The 6,036-nt window shown below is 36.9% G+C and overlaps 1 non-coding gene across 1 annotated transcript; it reads left to right on the forward strand.

Annotated features, from left to right (window-relative positions):
• Window positions 1–910: 910 nt before the first annotated feature.
• LOC112476850 lies at window positions 911–1,029 on the forward strand. The gene has a single exon (XR_003045245.1). It is a non-coding gene; the product is annotated as a 5S ribosomal RNA (ribosomal RNA).
• The last annotated feature ends 5,007 nt before the right edge of the window (window positions 1,030–6,036 follow it).

The raw sequence follows: 6,036 nt of genomic DNA on the forward strand, positions 1-6,036 counted from the left end.
TTTTTGAAGCACGGTTTGGCAAAAGCTAATGACTTGTATTTCAGAGGCATATCACAAGTCGATAAGAAAATACACAGCATCTGTTCTACTGGCAAATAACTGAAAACAACTACATGTCCATCCATAGGTGTAAGAGGCTGAATTATATCCCCTCAAAAGATAAGTTCGAGTCCTAACCTTCAGTACCTGCGAGTGTGAACTTGTTTGGAGATGAGATCCTTGCAGATGTAACTAGTTAAGATGAGGTCATACTGTACTAGGGTGGACCCTAAATCCCATGACTAGTATCCTTATAAGAAGAGGAGGGGACACAGCTATGGAGGCAGAGATGGGAGTGATACAGCCACAAGCCAATTTTCCTCTAGAGCATTGAAAGGATCACAACTAGGTTGACACCTTGATGTTGGACGTGTCTTCCAGAGCTGTGAGAGAATTAATTTCTGTTGTTAAAACCCATCCATTTTGTTATGATTTGTTATGACAGCCCTAGGAAATTAATACGATAGAGATTGGTTTAATAAATAATGGTACATACACTTGACTAGGGATGGGTATGAGACCCTACCTTATTACATTTTGGTTTTTTAATTATGTAAATATAGTTTCTTAAATAAAAATAAAATAAAATTCAAACAATAAATAAAATATTCTATTTCTTTCCCTGTTACTTAGTTGTTTGGGTTTGTTTATTGTACTTTAAAGCCAAAATAAAAGAGGAAAATTATAATGATTCTTTTTAAGAAAATTTTGAATTGGAAAGATCTAAGAACTTGCCTAGTGTGGTAGGCAGGATAATGACCCTCAAAGCTGTCCACGTGAACAGAACCCATGAATATGTTAGGCAAAGGGGAGCTAAGGTTGCTGATGAAATTTAGGTTGTTAATCAGTTGACATTAAAATGAAGAGATGAGTCTACGGTCATACTACCCTGAACAAGCCTGATCCCGTCTGATCTCAGAAGCTAAGCAGGGTTGGGCCTGGTTAGTATTTGGATGGGAGACCACCTAGGAAGACCAGGTGCTGTAAGTGTAAAAAATAAAAATAAATAAATAAAAACATAAGGGATTGTAAGCTGACAAGGTTCTTGCAATCTGTGAGGTCAACCAAGGGTTGCCTCACCTAAAAAAAAAAAGTAAATAAAAATAAAGAGAAAAATTTTTTTTAAAGTGAAGAGGTGATTCTGGACAAGTAGGATCAGTGTAATCACAAGGATCTTTAAAAGTGGGAAAGGGAGGCAGAAAAGTCAGCTTTGGAGTGATGCAAGGTAAGAACTGGCCATTTCTGGCTTTAGTTTTGAAGATGGAGGAAGTGGCCACAAGCCAAACAATGCGGGCAGCCTCTAGATACTGGGAAAGGCAAAGAAATAGATTCACTCCCAAGAGACTCTAAAAAGAAACATAGGTCTGCTGACACCTTGATTTAAGCCCAGCGAGATCTCTATCAGACTTCTGACCTCCAGGAATATAAGAAAATAAATATGTGTTGTTTTAAACCACTACGTTTGTGTAATTTGTTATAGGGGTAATAGGAAACTTATATATCTTAACTCCTCATTTTGCAGAGGAAGAAACTGAGATCCAAAAACACAAGAGAATCAGCCCTTGAGCCCTGATCTCCTGTTTAGTAAGGCTGTTTTCCCTATAAAATGTGTACCCAACTAATAACCTAGAGGATAAACACCCTTTCACCTCAGACACATTTTGTCGTAATCAAACCTCCCTGGAACATTTAAAAAGTAATTTGCTCTTTAAGAAATTAAGCTTATTAGCATTTATAGAACATTTCACATCTCAAAAACAAAAATAAACAATTAGTACATTCCAAACCAACTTATTGAGAGTCATTTTTTCAGCCAGCTGAACTGTGTTGTCTTTTTTCTCCAGTAAAATCGAACTAGATTTCTCACTTCAAACCATTTCAGAGTTTTTATTCCCATGCAAATGAAGAGTTTCACAATCAGAAAAACACATCATGCCACTACATGTACAGTTAATGCATATATAATAGGATTGCTATAAATTTAGATACCTGTTCACTGCCAAGAGTAATAAAAAAATCACTTCTAGAATTAATGTGATTGTGATCTCTGTTCTATAAGTCATTAAAAGGTTAACTCAAACCACATGTTGTAAGAAAATTGTAGGGAGAAAAAGAGTCCTGATCAAGTGGCATATGAAGGAAAATTATTGTTATTTTTAGTAATAGAAAACCAAACATACCCAAGAGACCTTAGATACTTAGTGTGTTTTTTGTTTTAATCAAGGCACATGGGACTTAAAGGGTGATCACATCATAAGCTATATAAATGTAGAATCACTATGTTGTACACCTGAAACTAATATAATATTGTCAACTATACTTTAATAAATAGACACATGGAAGTCTTGTGATATTTAGTTACTTTAATCATATGTAATATGCAAAATTAGAATAAACAAGTAAGAGCAATGGAAGATGTCTTTTAGACTTTAAAACAAATTCTATCATGTGATTAAAAGAGTTCTGACCTAAAATTCAGAAAATCTGGGTTCAAGTCTAGGTTTTGACATTTCTGGGCTGTGATCACTTCCCTGAGTCTTAATTCCCAGTTTACAAAATGGGGATCATGATACCTCCTGCCCTTCTAACAGGTGCTTGTGAATACAAAATGAAATAAGGAGTGTGAAAGCAATTCATTGACTTGACGCCTGGTGTCAAGGAAAAGTTTTGAATATGAATGAGGAGCCAGGAGTAGACAGGAGATGACACATGACAAACACCATCAGGCATGTGCCCTCAAAGTGTGAAACTCCTGCCCTTTCTGGCAAAGAAGTAGTAGAGATCTATGATTAAACAAAACAAAACGAAACAAAACAAGCAGTTTCTTGTCGAAGTTCATAACCAAGTCAGTTCCTTGCACTGGAAATTGTCTTGCTGTTGGCACTGGCCTGATCTGGACAGTAATATACTGGGCAGCTTAACTTACTGCCCTGAACTCTCTGTGGTTACCCTCAATATCATTTTCTCCCCTTACTTTGTGTAGCAGTTAGGATGCTTTCACAAGCAAGCAAAGAAAACCCTTCTTGAAATGGCATTAACTCACAGAAGAGATCCACAAAGAGTTCCAGTTAGCTAGTTAATGGGCTAGAAGATGACATCTGTCGCACAAAGAGAGTAGTTCCGGTTAGCTAGTTAATGGGCTAGAAGATGACATCTGTCAGCTTGACCACAACAAGGCTTGTTTTACTCAGTTTAGCTTCCAACATGGTTACAAGATGGTTGCCCTCGGACATCCAGGAGAAGAAGCCAGACCAAGTCTTCTTTTTGCATATCTTTTTTTAAAAAAGGGAACATTTCTCAGAAGCCGCTAAAATGAACAGAGAACTCCGAGGAGCATCGCATGGCCTGTGCCTAGCACCTACGGTGCCCATATGTTGAGCCCCAGTGTTGAGATATGAAAAGGCCAACTTGACGGGTGGACCAGCAGAAGCCTAGGGCAGCACAAAGAAGTGGTAACCTGATGAGAAGAGGCAAATGGTCAGAACTACAGAGGACAGTGGCGGGACCACTCACATTGCAGCTGTCACCAATCCAAAACCAGATTAAACCAGGTGCTCTGTAGCAGAAACTAACAAGGACCCTGATGACACCACATGGATAGGAAGTACCCTCTTCCACTGACACCCAACCTCTGCCAACCAGATGCCCAGAGTCTACCCTGGAGTTGGGACAGCAGGAAAGGGAGGAAACTTAGCATTTACCAGTGAGACAGACATCGTCCACAATTTAAGGAAGTCCATCTGGAGAAGAACCGTGGGGCTTGGGATAATGAACAACCTCCTCTGGGGAGTGACTAGCATTTATGATCAAACAATTGAGCAATTTACTCATAGACTCTGATGAGATTAAGAGCCATCTTGGTCAGTTAGATTTATCTGCACTGTCTTGTTATGAATCACCTGAATTGCCGACCATCCAGCTGCTGTTGAACAAATAATCTTTCACTTGACAGCTCTTTTTTGAACTTAATGTTAACAGTTTTATCTACTCATCTTTACTTCTATCAAAAGTTTTTACTAAAATGGAATTCTGAACTGGCTTTATTAGATTCCTTCTTTCCCTGCAGCAAGTTTAAAATAAAATTTTGTGTGTGCTCATAATGAATTCATATCTGAGAAAGTTGTTTTAACACCTAAAAGAGACTGAGTTAATTTAAGGCAGCGGCTTTTAAAATGTGGTCCCTGGACCAGCAGCATTAGTATTACCTGAGAATTCATTAAAATGTTAAGTTCTTCAGCTACATCCCAGGTCTAATGGATCTGAAACACACAGGAAGAGGAAGCAGACTTCTGGCTATGGCCAAATGAAAAGGTCCACGAATCCTTTCCCCAGAAAGTAATTAGACAAAATCGACAAGAACAACCATTTCAGTGCTCTGGAAATTGACAAAAGGCATAGGACAATCTCAGAAGTGTTTATGCTTGAAATACTGCTGAACTTTGGGTAAGAACAGTAGAGGTCTGAGGCATTCTTGCCTAGGGCTGTTTCCATCTCCTCCAGCCCAGTGGGTGTGGCAGTTCTGCCAGAGCAGGACAGGTCATGAAGACTAACAGCTGTGCTGCTGTGAGTGGAGGGGGTTCACTTGATTTTGTCTTGTGGGTGATGTCCGTATCTAGTGGCACTGTCGATAGACGTAATGATAGCCCTGCCTTTCAAGAACTACTATAGGAAGTCCTTCAGACTGAAAAGAAGTGACATCAGATGGCAATTTGAATGCACAGGAAGAAATGAAAAGCACTGGAAAAGGTAAATATGTGAGTTAATGTAAAAGACTATATAGTTATATTTTTCTCACTTCTCTAACTTCTTTAAAAGATATAATATTATGTAAAGTAATAATCATAACACTGTATTGTTAGGTTTATACCACATAAAATATAATACATATAACAATAATAATCCAAAGGAGAAGGGAGAGAATTGAGCTATATTAGAGCAAAGACTCTAGATCTTACTAGAACTAAATTAGTATTAATCTCAACTAGATTTTGATAAGTTAGGATGCTGTAATCTATAGAGGGATGTTTTATAATGATTAAACAGTCACTATGTCAGTAATATATAACAATTATAAAAGCATATTCATCTAATACAGCCTCAAAAATAGGAAATGAAACTGACAGATTAAAGGAAAATGTAGATAATAGAATAATAATAGTTGGAGATTTCAATATCCCACTCTTAATAATTGATAGGAAATCTAGACAGAAAATTAGCAAAGATATAGAGGACTCAAAAAACAGTAGCAGGCTATGCAACCTAATTGATACATGTAGAATATTTCACCAAACAACTGCAGAAATCACATTCATTTCAGGTGCAGATGGAATATTCTCCAGAATAGATCAAATGCTAGACAGTAAAATAAGTCGCAGTACATTTCAAAGGAATGTAGTAGTACAATATTATTTTAATGTACCATGATATTAAATTAGGAATCAACAACAGAAGGAGATCTGGGGAATCCCCAAATATTTGGAAGCTAAACACTATACTTTAAAGTAACCTATGGGTCAAAACAAAACAAAACAAAACTAGAGAATATTTGGAACTAAATTAAAATGAAAATGCAACATATCATGTTATGGATACAGCTAATGCAATGCTTAGAGGGAAATTTTATAGTTTTAAATATAAGGAAATAATATAAACTCTATACCAACAAATTAGACAATTTAGATGAAATGAACAACTTCTTTGAAAGACATAAATTAACAAACTGACTCAAGAAGAAATAGAAAATCTGAATAGACTTCTAGTAAGAAATGGAATTAGGAATTAACGATCTTCCCAGAAAGAAAACCCAAGTCTAGAGGTCTTCACCGGTGCATTCTACCAAATCTTTATAGACAAGTAACACACATCCTTCACGGACTCCTTCAGAAAGTAGAGGAGGACGGAATGCTTCTCAACTCATTTAATGAGACCAATATTATCCTGACACCAAATAAAGACATCAGGAGAAAATAAAATTACAGAACAATATACTCTATTCAA

Source organism: Pteropus alecto, unplaced genomic scaffold, assembly GCF_000325575.1.
Source record: "Pteropus alecto unplaced genomic scaffold, ASM32557v1 scaffold81, whole genome shotgun sequence".
In the NCBI taxonomy this organism is placed as follows: domain Eukaryota; kingdom Metazoa; phylum Chordata; class Mammalia; order Chiroptera; family Pteropodidae; genus Pteropus; species Pteropus alecto.